Genomic DNA, 15,720 nt, shown 5'->3' with positions numbered 1-15,720 from the left:
TGAAAGACATTCAACATCATTAATCAGTAGGAAAATGGAAATTAAAACCACAGTGAATACTATCCCACATATGCTAGATTAATTAAAGGTGGCAAACAAACACAACTGAAAATACCAAGTGCTGACAACGATGTAGAACAACCAGAACTCTTTTATGGTGTTTGTGTTGCTGACAATGCCAAATGGAACAACCACTTTGGAAAACAGTTGGCCAGTTTCTTAAAAAGTGAAACATACACATACCACACAACCTGAGGTTTTATCCAAGAGGAATGCAAACTTCTGTCCACCAAGAAAACAAAAACAGAGAAACAACAGTATTTGATGTCTGTAGTGGTTTTAACAGTAGCAAAAATCTGGAAACTCTCCATTAATTGTTAAATGTATAAACAGATTGTGGCACTTTTATACAATGTAATAGTGCTATGCAGTGAAAAGGAACTACCAACACATACAACAACATGGACAAAGTCAAGTACACTATGCTAAGTGAAAGAAAGCCAGAATCATGCTGTATGATTACATTTCTGTGGCTCTTTAGAAAAGGCAGAACTGTAGGAGCCTTATCGTGAGATAACATCAATTGGATTGACTCCAAAAAGTCATAATAAAAGAAAAGAAAATCCTAACACTACAGTTTGAGTTTTCAAACAAGCACACACACGTATACAAATCAGTAAATTATAGATGATTTAAACAATACACTTAACCAATTCGACCAAATTAAAGTTTAGAGAACACTGTATTTAGCAACTATAGGTTACACATTCCTTTCAAATTCACATAGACTTCACCAAAATGGATCACAGTCTCACAAATTGTGAAGCACTGCAGTCAATGTATGTTCTCCGCCTACTGTAGTATTTAATAAGGAAACAATAATAGGTAATTGGGAATCCCCAATTATTTAGATAGTAATCAAAACCTTCTAAATGTGGAGTTCTTGTGGTTCAGCAGGTTGAGAACCTGACATGTTGTCCATGAGGATGTGGGTTTGATCCCTGGCCTTGCTCAGTGGGTTAAGTATCTGGGATTGCCACAAGCTGCAGCATAGGTCACAGAAGCAGCTCAGATCTAGTGTGGCTGTGGCATAGGCCTCAGTTGCAGCTCTTATTCAGCTCCTGGCCGGAGAACTTCCATATGCCTGCTGCAAGTGTGGTCATAAAAAAAACAAAAACCTAAGTAATCCATGGGTCAAAAAGGAAATCACAATGAAAACTAATGTTCTTAACTTAGATGTAATTAAAATAACAAAAAATTTAAGAAACTGCATTAAAGTGCCCAGACAAAAAATTATACTTTTAAATGCGTATAATTTAAAGGAAGAAAGATACCTTAGAAAAGTAAATATAGAACTGCCATATGACCCAGCAGTCCCACTCTTGGGCCCATATCTGGACGAAACTTTACTTGAAAAAGACGCATGCACCCGTATGTTCATTGTAGCACTATTCACAATAGTCAAGACATGGAAAGGACCGAAATGTCTATAGACAGATGAATGGATTAAGAAGATGTGGTCTGTATACACAATGGAATACTACTTAGCCATAAAAGGAACAAAATAATGCCATTTGTAGCAGCATGGATGGAACTAGAGACTCTCATACTGAATGAAGTAAGTTAGAGAAAGACAAATATGATATATCACTTATATCTGGAATCTAATATATAGCCCAAATGAACCTTTCCACAGAAAAGAAAATCATGGACTTGGAGAACGGTCCCCGAGGAGGATAGGGAGGGAGTGGGATGGACTGGGAATTTGGAATTAATAGATGCAGACTATTGCCTTTGGAATGGGTAAGCAATGAGATCCTGCTGTATAGGACAGGGAACCATATCTAGTTACTTAGGATGGAGCATGATAATGTGAGAAGAAGAATGTATATATGTATGTGTGACTAGGTCACTGTTGTACAGTAGAAAACTGACAGAACACTGTAAACCATGATGGAAAAATAAAAATCATTTAAAAAACAAAAAGATTCTAAATTAGAGATCTAAACTGGTGGCTAGAAGATTAGAAGTTCAATTCAAGTAAATAAAAAGAGTAGAAATTAATAAAAGAATTTTTTAAAAAACCAACTGAGAATCAACAGAAGCAAAATGCAGTTCTTTGAAAAGATTGGGAAAATGTGACAAACTTCCAGCAGGGCTTATCAAGAAAAGTGAAAAGAAACACAAATTAATGATACCAGAAATGAAAATGGGAACATCACTATAGACTATGGACATTAAAAAGATAATAAGAGTATATATATCATGAACAACTTAATGCCAATAAATTCAGCAACTTAGATGAACTGAACAAAATCACTTTCCAAAACTGATAGAATAAGAAAAAATACACTTACTCAAATACCTGTTGAATAAATCATTTTTATAAATTACTCTTCCAAAAAGCACATTCTAAAACTAGGTGGCCTCACTAGCATATGCTACCAAACACTTAAAGAAGTAATAATACCAAGTTTACACAGTAAGGCAAGAAAATAAAATGAAGCTATAATGATCAGAAATGAGTAAAGTTGTCTTTATTTGCTTGTGTATATAGAAAATATAAAAGAATACAATACTAGAACTAATATGTTTTCATTTAGTAGCAATGAACATCTGGAAAATGAAAATGCCATTTAAGAGCATAAAAATGAATATAGCAAAAGATTCACAATACCCTCAGCTGAAAAATATTTACAAAACTTGACAGATATTTTTAATGACAAAGAAATATGTATGGATTAAAAGAATCCATACTGTTATAATGTCAGTTATTCTCAAATTGATTTATCAATAGTAAGCTTAAAATAATAGAATAAAACCCTAGGTTTAAATTTCCCACTTTTAAAAACTCTGCTGTATTTTCAGTAAGTGTTCAGGGAGGTACATGAGGAAACCAAAGCTTTGGAGCGATTAAGAGGTATTTCCTTGGCACAGCTAAGTAAGATGCAGAGCCAGGTTTCAAACTCAAGCCATACTGTACCATTGTATCATAACTACAGTTTTAGTGAGAGTAGGTTGATCAGTATATCTTCAGTACTGTGTTCTCTGCAACTGCATATAAGTCACAGATTAAATCCATGAGATAAACATTGAAATCCTAGCTAATGGGAATGTAGACACCACAAACATCAATTTCAGGGTCTCTTAGTTTATTTTTGACAAATGCAGAGTTAACATGTTTGCATTACATTGTATTTGAAGGGGCTCACAAATGTTTGTGACGAGGAACTGGTCTGTTTCTCATTTGAAGCTTTCCTTTTGATTAGCTCAGAGGGAGAGTATAGGCCAGAAAGTTCATGTATGGGAAAGGGGCGGGTGTGCTGACAGACTTAAGTCAGACGTCTTCTTCCCCACTGTAAATGCTCCTGGGTTATGGTGAGGGGCTGCTGCTGAAACCCGTGAACCTGCAGTCAAGCTCAACTGGGTTTTCAGTCTTCTAGTAAGTCATGAGCAGCCAGTGAGGACCCTGTGGGGTTCAGTTGTCATGGGAATCAATCTGTTTTAAATGCTGACAGTGAAAGGAAAGAAAAGATGCATCGAGCACAGCATACTACACTAAGTATCTATGACTGGTGCTGCTGAGATAATGCAATGGATTTATTAAGAACCCAGTAAAAGTTTGAAAATTATTTCCTGAACATCCTAGCCTTCTATCTATAGATTCACAGACTTATAAGAATTATTAGGAAAACAACAACAACAACAAAAAGGAGTTCCTGTTGTGGCGCAGTGGTTAACGAATCCAACCAGGAACCATGAGGTTAAGGATTCGGTCCCTGCCCTTGCTCAGTGGGTTAATGATCCGGCATTGCCGTGAGCTGTGGTGTAGTGTGTAGATGCGGCTTGGATCCAGTGTTGCTGTGGCTCTGGTGTAGGCCCGAGGCTGCGGCTCCTCTTCAACCCCTAGCCTGGGAACCTCCATATGCTGCGGGAGCGGCCCAAGAAATAGCAAAAAGACAAAAAAAAAAAAAAAGAATTGTTAGCTCTCTATTTTTTAAAAAATCATTTGAAAAAAGCCTTTCTTAAACTTGTTTTTATAAATTAATACATATAGAATTGTATTGATTAAAATATTAATTTCATACAAGTACAGTTCAGTAGCAGCATGCTGAAGATTGAGGAGTGTTCACTGGAAGCCAGGGCTTAGGTTAGGACTCATATGTGAAGTAGATTTATAAATGTTCTCCGTGGGATCAATGGTACATTCATGACAATTTATAATTATTCTGGTTACAAATCAGTGTCAGCATCAACAAAATTAAAAAATTAAATGGACAGGAGAAAACATTATAGGTGGAAAATCACTGATACAAATAACAACCAACAGGAACATTAAAAAAAAGAAAAAAAAAAAAAAGATGGGAATATCCATCACAGAGTGTTTCCCCATCTGGCAGTCACTTACTTAAAGGATCATCCAGCCATATCTTTGTTGAATTCAGATATGTTGCCTATATATAGACAGTACCTTTATAATCAAGTCTACTGAATATGTATTTGTTGAATGCAAGAAGCCCCAGAAACTGTAATGCTAGAGTATATGTTGGGTAATGGAGAACAGAGAATTGACCCTACCATCACACAGGGGAACAGTAGCTATCCAAGCAGGTTATACTTGGGGCAGGGATGTGGGCCTTTGTATGGAGGACATGTAATTATTCCAGTTGATTCTATTTCTGCAGAATTTTCCTCTCCTTGTTCTCACATTAAGAGAAGGAGTGACTGTATTTCTGACCCATTGTTTGATGAAGGAGGTTTTTTTGTTTATTTGTTTGTTTGTTTAGGGCTTTACCTATGGGATATGGCAGTTCCCAGGCTAGGGGTCGAATTGGAGCTGCAGCTGCCAGTCTACACCACAGCCACAGCAACGTGGGATCTGAACTGTGTCTGTGACATACACCATAGCTCACAGCAACACTGGATCCCTAACCCACTGAACGAGGCTGGTGATCAAACCTGTGTCCTCATGGATACTAGTCAGATTCGTTTCTGCTAAGCCATAATGGGAATTTCCCAGCATTCATTGCTTTAGCACTTCCTTCATCTTTAAAGCCAACAGCAGAGCTTCTTCAGATCCTCTGAATCTGATCTCCTCTTCTATCATCTCATCTTCTTCTCTGCCACCCCTGCTTCCCCCTTCCCCGTAAACCCTTATGATTATATGGGCCCACTCAGATAATCCAAGATAATCTCCCCATCTCGAGATCCTTAACTCAATCATATCTGCAAAGACCTTTTTGCCATGTAAGCCCAACATATTCACAGGTGTTGGTGAATAGGATGTGGACACCTTTGTGGTGCCATCAGTAGCTACCTGTGGCTAGTGGCCATGTTATTGGACGGGGCAGATACAGGATATTTTCATCATTATGTAAAGTTCTGTAGGACAGCACTAGTCTATATTCACACTCAAAACCCCCAACACCTTCTCATAAGATCCAAAGCCTCTGTCATGGTCTGTCCCAGTGGCTTCCAAGGAGATGGTACTATCCATTTGGGGTCTTATGGGAAGTATGTGGAGGTGCTACTGGCCTTTAGTGAGTGGGGTCCAGGAATGCCAGACATTGTGCAATGCTTAGCATAGTTTCACATAGTGCAAAAATTGTTCTGTATCCAGCAAGACCTTTGAAAGTCCTAAAATCTCTTAATTGTGACCCAAGTCTAGATCCTAACTCCATTTTACACATAAACACAAACTAATGTTTACAAGCTTTTGCCGCACACTTCATTATCCAAGAATGCAGCTGTTGCATACCTCAAGGGATATTTTACTTTGTTTTGTTCAGAACACTGTAAGAGTACTCACCCTTCCAGGAGTTCCTGTCATGACTCCGTGGAAACGAATCTGACTAGTATCCATGAGGACGCAGGTTCGATCCCTGGCCTTGCTCAGTGGGGTAAGGATCCAGCATTGCCTTGAGCTGAGGTGTAGGTCACAGATGAGGCTCAGATCTGGCATTGCTGTGGCTGTGGCGTAGGCCTGCGACTACAGCTCTAATTCGACCCCTCGCCTAGGAACTTCCATATGCTGCCCTTCCATAGGTGCAGCCCTAAAAAGACAAACAAACAAAAAAACAGTACTCATCATGTCAGAAAATATCTAACAACATAATGCTATTGAGTTCCCAACACTCTGGTATCAGTTTATTGTCGCATTCACAATGATTTGATGTCTAGGTACAGGATCCTGATTCATTACAGTTTCTAGTATGCCTGAGAGAGAAATATTTTATTGTAAGCCTTCTACTTCTTCCTGGAGTTGGGGCATTATATTAATTTTTTTAATTTACTAGTGAAGGTTATATTATTTACGGATTTTTTATTGTAAGAGAGTAAAAAGGGCCATTAGAAAACATTTGTTATATGAAAGAGGCTTTTGTTTTGTAGATTCAAGAACCCTCTTGGGGCTGTAAGAGCAATGGGCCTCTGGCTAATTCTCTCACTTAACCTCCAGCCACTTTCGACCTGCTTCCTCTTCTCCCACCACAATGGCCACTTGCTGTTTCTCAACAACAGGCTCCTGCATCAGCACTTTGCCTTTAGTCTCAGTTCAAACGTCAGAGAGGCCTTCCCTGACCCCTTGTCTGCAGTGGCACTCGTACTTCCTTCACCTATCCTGTATCTGGTGGTTCAGTCACTCTCTGCCTCCAGCTCACTCATGGCAGCCTGGACTTTGTTGTGTTCACCTCTGTACCCAGCTCTGTGCTGGGACTCAATATCCCCCTTGAAGGAAGTAAAGAAACTGGAATTTCTCAAGCAAAGTGTTCAGGGCATTGAGGACTTTTATAGCTTGAATGGATACTAGGATTTTTAAAATTGATGTATAGTTGATTGTAATATTATTATATTAGTTTCAGAATTTTTTTATAAGGTGGTAAACCATTATCTAGAAATCTGAAATATGTAAAAAATTACAACTTATATCATTATCAACTTTCTTCTTTGTTAGACTGAACAACCCAATTTTTTATGTTTCTTGTTCTCCTTGGAATTTATCTCCAGTGATGCTGCAAAAAAAGCTTCAGGTTTTGGTATGTTGGATCCCAGGAAGAGTTTGACAGTTTCCTTACTGCTTATAACCTGCAGTTCCCTGCAGAGGCCTCCTTTCCACTGTAGTCTCTGCCAAGTGGTTGTCACAGCATTAATTAAACTGGAAGAATAAAGGCATTGCATGTCATTTTCTATATTGGATGCCTTCATGTTATGGACGTATCTCCATGGAGCAATCTTGTATATAAACTGAAAACAAATGCCTGCTAAGTTTACAAGAGCTCAATCAGGGTATTGTTAAAGGGAGAAATTGCTACATACTGAAATGTGAACTTTGCTGCATGTATCAGATTTTTAAATGTTTAGGGAAATATGAGTTTACTGCCTTTTTTATTTTCCAAATTATATTTCATCTTCATCTCCCCCAAACATTTTCAGCAGCATTAAAATGATTGCACTTCTTTTAATAGATAAAATTCTTATTTTTACCATATCCAGGTAATAGACTATTAACTGCTGTGAAATACATCGTTTATTACATTCCTACGTATGGATGAAATTTTAGATTTATTTTTAGAAGTTCTCAGGTACCATACAAATGTACACACTGTGCTAAACATATTGCATTTTAAGAAATATGTTTTTTAATAGCAGCATAATGAACTATAAAATAAACTGAAAAAACAGTGGCCTTGCTGTTCCCCAACAGAAGAATAAATGACTTTGGAAAGATAGAGCTGTATCCCTATGTTTCAGAGTTCAGCGCATTGGGCTTCTTTTAAACTAGAAAGTGTAAAGATTTCATAGGAGGCCTCTGGAGTCCTTCCCCAGAGAGAAATTATGTACAGAGTTAGCAAAACACATAGGCCAACCTTTTTCACCCAGGGGTACAAGGGGAAGGGCGTTTGAGAGCCTAGGGAGGACGGGAGTGCAGAGTGAACTCTGAAGTAGTCTAGTCTGGTGCTTTTCAAAGCATGTTTCTGCAACTGTCCTTACTTGCCCACCACAAGGTAAGAATAGAAATTAAGGAGTTCCTGTTGTGGTTCAGCAGTAATGAACCTGACTAGTATGCATGAGGATGCGGCTTTGAGGAGTTCCCGTCGTGGCTCAGTGGTTAGTCCAACTAGGAACCATGAGGTTGTGGGTTCCGTCTCTGACCTCGCTCAGTGGGTTAAGGATCCAGCGTTGCTGTGAGTTGTGGTGTAGGTCGCAGACGTGGCTCAGATCCCGAGTTGCTGTGGCTCTGGCGTAGGCCGGCGGCTATAGCTCTGATTAGACCCCTAGCCTGGAAACCTCCATATGCCACAGGAGCGGCCCTAGAAAATGCAAAAAGACAAAAAAAAAAAAAAATAGAAAGAAAGAAAAGAAAAAAAAAGATGCGGGTTTGACTCCAGCCTCTCTCAGTGGATTGGAGATCCAGCATTGCCGTGAGCTGTGGTGTAGGTTGCAGAAGCAGCTGGGATCTGGTGGTGGTGTGGCTATAGTGTAGGCCAGCAGCTGCAGCTCTGATTCTGCCTATTGCCTGGGAACTTCTGTATGCCATGGGTGGTGGCCCTAAAAAAGACAAAAAAAAAAGAATAGAAATTAAGAGCAAGTGCTCAGGCTTTTGATAGCAATTTGATAGAGTAACTATTTCCATTGAACTAATAATAATACATTATATTTTTTTATTAACTTTATTATTCTTATATGTCTATTTTTTATGTCTAGTAATACTTTTTTTTTGTAATGTTTAAAAGTATTGGTCCTCTGCGGATTGGGTTTTTTTCTTTAAAAAAAAAAGGTGCCTCACTGCAGATAATCTAGAAGCACTGGTTGAAATCAAATTGAACTATGTAAATAAATCCATTGCCAAGGAGTGGATTCTTAGCAGAACTTCATTTAGAGCATAGAAGTACAGATTGTTTTCAGTTTCTGTATTAGATGCACAATTCCTGAAAAGTCTGAGGCATCAAATGGGAGTGTTCATTTTTTATTTCGAAGGTATCTTCCTACTCTGCTTATGTAATAAGTCCATTCATTTAACAAACATGTATTGTTAAATGATCCAAGTACTTAGGATACACTAGTGAACAAGATAACATAAACGGAATTTACAGCTTGGTGAAGGAGGTAAAGAATAAACAAATATAATAAACAGCTTATACAAATGTGGAACAGTAAGTCAATGTTAGAAATGCAAGCTAGAAAGTTAGGAGTAACAGAGTGCCAGAGTTGGGGGGTGTGTGTGTGTGTGTGTGAGAGAGAGAGAGGGCACGTGAGCACATTTAGAATATACAATATTGTGGTAAGTGTAAGCCTCATTGAGAAAGTGATGTTTATGTAAAAATTTGAAAATGCTAAGGCATAGTCGTTTCACTTAATGCAGGAAGAATGCTCCAGGCTGAGGGAGAGCTAGTGCAAAGACCCTGGGGTAGGGTAGCTGGGAGGATGGGTGAGGGAGCAGCAAGGAGGACAGTGGACTGGAGCAGAGTACTCCAGGGGAGGTGATTGGAGATGAGGTTGGAGAAGGAATGGGAAGCTGGGTCTCTTAGGACAACTTTGGCTTTTACTCTAAGTGAAATAGGAAACCACAAAGCATAGAGCCAAGGAGTATATAGGGGTGTCATGCTTTACAAGGGCCACTCAGTCCCCTTTGTTTAGAATAGAGTGTGATGGAGTTCCGGTTAGTAGGCTATTCCCAATGAGATATGATTATGGCTTGGTCTAGGGTGGTAACAGGAAAGGTGATGAGAAGTAGATGACATCTCGTTATATTTTTATGGTAGAGCTAACAAGGTGTCCTGACCTATGGGGGACAAGCATACAAGCATATAAGAAGAAAAAAAGGAATCAATTGTTTTGGTCTCAAGTCTTATTTTTTTACCATTATAACTTCAGAGATGTGTTTCCTCAATGAGATTTTTCTCTCTTTTTATAAAAACTACATAGATGAGCCCTGAATTCAAACACTGGATTGTGGCCTCCTTTGGAATAGGTCTGTGTCTTTTCCCATCTCTGACTCTAGCATAAGACATAATTTCAGGTACGAGATAGGCTATAAATATATTTTATGGCATAAAAAGAATACTTCATTTACATATAAGATACATGCATGTAATTCTCCCATACATTCTTTTGAGACAATAACAACCCCAGCAAGTTATTCCTTGCCACCTGTTAAATATCTCTACCAGTGTCTATATGATAATGATTCTTATTCATTGGGTTTTACCTACCAATGAGAGTTTAAGCTGCTCTATCGGTTATTTCCAGATTTTAATGAAATTCCCAGCTTGAGGAAGCACAAGGAGATAGTTCTTTAGGAGGATAGAAGATCCTCACACATTATCTGTTGTGGAGGTGATGGAACTAATAGACGTTTGGCATTATGTAAGATCTGTTCATCAGGCATGCAAACTGAAGAGCTACATTTTTGGAGTTTCAGCCATGTCCCTTTTGAAATAAAACATCATTTGGACCTGAAATCTAGCTCCTTCAAAAATCTGCCTGTTTAGCCTAGGACTCTGACATCAGCATCGTCTGGTTTTAAAAATAGAATCCCAGTCAGAAGAGATAAAGACACAACTCACCAGGGGAACTGTGCCAGATCCTGTGGAAGCCCTGCACATGCATAATCCTGACTGCAGCCCATCACCTCTGAGGCTTGCATTGGCATCCTAAGCAGCAGACTGGAGAACAGGCTTTGAGTTTAAGCATCTTGCCAAAGGTCACCCAGTTAGTTGATGCAGTCACTCAGATGGTTGGATCCAAAGACTTTTGATGTCCATCACCCGCTACTCTCTCTCTTAACACACCCTAACCCTTGCCAAAGGGTAGTCACTTTCCTTCCTCTGACACTCCAACATCTCCTTGTGGAAAATCCTATGTAAAGAGGGACCAGGGTATCTCTTCCAATTTCTATAGTTTACTAACCCTGAGCACTTCTCTTGTTTGGATTGAATGTCAGCCAATTCATTTTTAGCCAAGTTTCCAATTTAGGCAGCCAGTGGGCAAAATACAAAAACCACCCTGTCGGAATAGATGAAAAGGAAATAGAGGCTGGTGATTCTTGGCATAATGATGAAGCAGGAGGTCCAAGTCCCTTGCTGTTGTTTTAAATGGTTTCCTACTGACACAGAACAGGGAGCATTCCTCTGGCAGGAGACACAAGAGCAGCATCCCCTCGATAGACGAGCAATGGCCATAAACCATCTTTTGGATTTTCAGAGAGAAAGATGGACTTGCGGGAGCCAAAACAAAACTCAAACAAAACTGTTCCACCTCAGCACCCCAAATTGAATAGTGCTTGGTGATGGTACAAGGTGCACAATAAATATCAGGCCAGCCAAACTCAATTCAATTGACCACAGGAGTCAAAGTGGGAAACCAGAAAGAATGGATTGAACTGGATCTGTTCATCCTCCACCCACACCCATCCTTCCCTTTACTTTCCACCTGCTCATTCCTCAGCGACCAGCAGTGCCTTGAGCCCACTAACCCTAAAGAATTAAATGCGGAAAGGTGAGGGAGCACAGTGTGTGGGCATCAAGAGCACTGAGGCTTCCATCTTTTGCCTTCCCTCACCTGGAAACAAGGGTCAGTCAAGAGAGAAGGATCTAGAGCAGATGTAGGAAGAGAACCTCCTGATCCTGATGGAAGGGAAACCGAGAAAGAGGGGAGAAGGAGAGTTGAGAGACCTGGAAAGTAAAGGAGGACAGAGATGGAAAAACTAGGAAGGAGAGGAGGAATGGAATGAGCCGCAAAGGCAGGACCCCGCCCAAAAACCACCAGAAAGGGCCTCCAGAATAACTTGTCCAAACAACACTACTGTGCCTTCCTACTCTGTCTTTAGGTCCCTAGGGAAATTTAAGATTTATAATAGATATGAAGATAGATGTCTGGGGAGTTCCCATTGTGGCTCAGTGGGTTAAGGACCAACATTGTCTCTGTGAGCATACAGGTTCAATCCCTGGCCTCACTCCCTGGATTAAGGCTATAGCTCTGATTTAGCCCCTGGCCTGGGAAATTCCATATGCCACAGGTATGGCTGTAGAAAGGAAGACAGACGTCTTGGAAGTCTTTTTAACCTACCTACTGCACTCTGGTGAGATTGAACCCCATCTGCTTGGAGACCCACTGTCTTCCTTCACAGAGCCGCTGATGGTTACCCACCTCCATCTGTGTTCAGTCTGTCTCCCTCAACCACCCAGAACTGAAAAGTTGTCAAGAGCAAAAACTGTCTCTAATAGGCCTTTATAGTCCCTGCCCTTAATATGATTTCTGCCTCTTCACAGGGACTTAAAAAATAAAAAACCTAAGTACCATAAAACCAAATCACTGGAGAGATACGGAATACATCCTGTATGATTACATGCAGAGAAAGTCCCAGTACAGCAAAACTGATCTGGGAAAGGAGTCAGGATTACTTTTGAGTGAGGGTAATATTGGGAAGTGGTGTGAGGGGGCCTCTGGGGAGTAATGCTGTTCTGTCACTTGAGGTGGGTAGTGCTTTAAAAAATATATAAAAGATATACATCTGTTTTATTTAGCAATTACAAGTAAGTAAAGAGCAGAGCAAGCATCAGAGGGACACAGACCCTGTGCATCACAGAACTAGTCATTTGTTCTTTCATGATCACTGCAAGGGGAGACCAACAAGGGGAGACCCAACAAGGGTTGCCCTGTTGTGAAGTGGGACTCATTGGAGTAGGTTCTGATGGTGAGCAGTGGAAGTTCAGGTGGAGCTGGTATTGGAAGAGAGGCGACGAGGGCACTCAGCAACTTCAGTTCTTTTTTTTTTCTCTTTTTTTTTTTTTTTAGGGCTGCGCCCATGGCATAAGGAAGTTCCCAGGCTAGGGGTCAAATTGGAGCTGCAGTTGCTGACCTACACCACAGCCACAACAGTATGGCATCCAACCCATGTCTGTGACCTATACCACGGCTCATAGCAATGCTGGATCCTTAACCTACTGAACGAGGCCAGGGATCAAACCTGCATCCTCATGGATACTAGTTGGATTCGTTTCCACTGTGGCACCACAGCAACTGCCAGCAACTGCAGTTCTAACTCAAGGAATAAGAAAAGGAGGATACAGTAAAGAGGAAGCCACTGGAGGAGAGGGCAGTACAGCTGAGAGGGGTCTTGAGACATTGTGGAATTGAGCCGAAGGCAAGGCTTTAGTGCTTGTAGCTCTTCTGGCTGGAGGATGAGGTGGTGGTGTATTTGATGGTTGGCATTGTAGCTCCTGGTGGAGCTGAGGCCACTTCCCATGGTCGGCTGCGTAGTACTTTTTTGTGTTTCCATTGCACAAAAAATGGACAAAATTTGTTGAGCTGTCATTTATGATTTGTGCACTTTTCTGTATAGATGTTGTATGCTTTAATTAAAAGTTTACTAAAATTACAAAAGAAAAATCAAATAATTAGCTACTCCAGACAGAATCTATCAAAAGAAATAGAGGTGGGTGAGAGATTCTAATTATTCAAGGAGCTGCTTCTCCCTTCTTCTGCTGAGTATGAATTAAAATAGCTTGCAAATTATATGACAAGCCTCACCAGCACTTCCTAAACGTAATTACTCAGTAGCACATCTTATTTTACTGCTGATCAATCACTGATCCTTAACAGGTCAACAAAAAGAAATGCATCCATATGTATGTACAAAGTGCAGTCTAATTAAGGAACCTCTATAGTCCCATGTTCTATATTATCGATTCCCCAAAATACTGTTACACTGGAGGCGAACAAAAAGTCTTTTCTGCATCAGTAAGCTTTCAGGATGTCAGGCACTGAAAAGTGAATTGTGTCTCTGATTAATTGACTTTAATAATAATAATTTTATTTATATAGAGTCCTTGCCAAGGCATTCAGGGAGCTGTAAAGCAACCCATATCCATGATTAAAGCATTATGCAAGCAATATATAACAAGCCTCCCTCCTAAAGTAAAACAAAGGGAAGAGATGGATGGGGCTGAGATTATGAAGGTGCAGGAGAGGGAGCGGGCTGTAGATTCAGTGTAGAAAGGGTGATGAATGCTTCATTAGGGAAAGACGGGAGTTTCCAGGGATTGGCGAAGGATTGTAATTTAACAGAGTTGCACTGAAATAGTGGCCTTTGGGGAGTCAGTCTGAGCCCTGCAGAGATGTGTGCACTTCCTCCTCTCCATGCATGATGGAGGGAGCACGCATAATCATCACATCTTTCCTGCCAGCTACATCCTATCTATGAGCTAGGTTTTTCATAGTGATCCAAATGGCAGAAGTGAAGGAAAAACATATAAATTATTCCTCACTTCTTGACATTGGCAAAAGATTTAGGTAATTTTCTTTTTATCCGCTCTTACTAAAGTCCTGGGAAATATAAACATGTGAAAGTGACTGTAAAGTTGCCCAAGTGTGAAAGTTCTGAGAACAACAGCAGGAACTGAGAACTAGGGGTGATTAGCTGGGGCTTCCTTCCTCTGCAGACCCTGCCCCAGTCCCACCTGCACTCCTTTCCCATGCCCATGGCCTGCCTGCCCCAACCTCCATCCGGCCCACATGACCTCTCTCCTCTCTCCTCGCGGTGGCTCCTTGCTTAGTCTTTCCAGTTTTTTACTTTCTTTTATTATGACTTGCAACCAGTGCATGGACATTATTTTAAACTGTGGAAAGCCGAGAAAGATGTAAAGAAGTAGAAAATAATTATACCTAGTCCAACCACCCAAAGGCAACTGCTTTTGAGATTTTCTAAAATTTTGTTTTAATGTGTGTATGACATATCTATGGGAATAATATATCCATGGATATGTACCAAAGTGTTTTCAGTGGTTATTCTAGGTGGTAGAATGATGGTTGATTTTCACTTTTATCTTTATACCTTTATATTATATTGGGAAAAAATTTTATATAGATATCTATTAGTTAAAACCAGGGGAAAACAATAAAGAGTTAAGCAGGTTATTGCTCTGTTGAGCTTTGTCACCTGATATTAAATGTTAATTAGCCATCTTTTTTTTTTTTAGATGGGATGATATAGTAAAACATGACTTTCAAAAAGATGACATAGCAGATGCCAAAACAATGTTTTTGGATGGAAAGCTGATGAACTGGTTCTACTCACCTCTAGGTTACAAATTTAATTTGTATTTAGTTTGGTCATGTGAGTAACAGGAAAAGAGTCATTGCAGGAGAAGTAAAAATAATTAACAATAACCACAAGTGATGAGATGGAAGGTTAAAAGTGACACAGCCTCACTAGCAAGGTGATATGTATAGTTAAACAGCCAAGATCACTAAAAGGAATTTTCTCTTGCCAGGGCTGGGGCAGGGAATCCCTGTGGCTCAATTACACCACCTAATTCCTGTGCAAATGAAATAAAGTCTTTATCTTATGCTGGGTAGGGACAGCAACTTATATCTACTCAGTAGACTACAATGTTGTCTGTAATGAAATTTTAAAAAAATCTTAAACACGTCTTTTGTGTTGTTCTTACCTCGATTGGCTATGTAATCATGTACCTTTGTTTGATGAATGCTCCAGATTTTACTGGGAATCCTTGGGCTGTGAGTGAGTGATAAGTGGTGAGGAGTCAGGTGAGAGCTAGTGCCCTGGAATGAATAAAAGAGCTTCCATTATTCAGAGAGGGCTAGAGAAGGATGAGGAGAGTGCCTGGAAGGCTGCCATGTGTCTATGAAAAAAGCAACTTTCTGGGAAGGAAAGCAGACATTAGGGCAAAGAAGGCAACCACATTCCACCCACTGAGC

The sequence above is a fragment of the Phacochoerus africanus genome, chromosome 11 (assembly GCF_016906955.1).
Source record: "Phacochoerus africanus isolate WHEZ1 chromosome 11, ROS_Pafr_v1, whole genome shotgun sequence".
Classification (NCBI taxonomy): domain Eukaryota; kingdom Metazoa; phylum Chordata; class Mammalia; order Artiodactyla; family Suidae; genus Phacochoerus; species Phacochoerus africanus.
Note: the sequence above shows the minus strand (reverse complement) of the source record.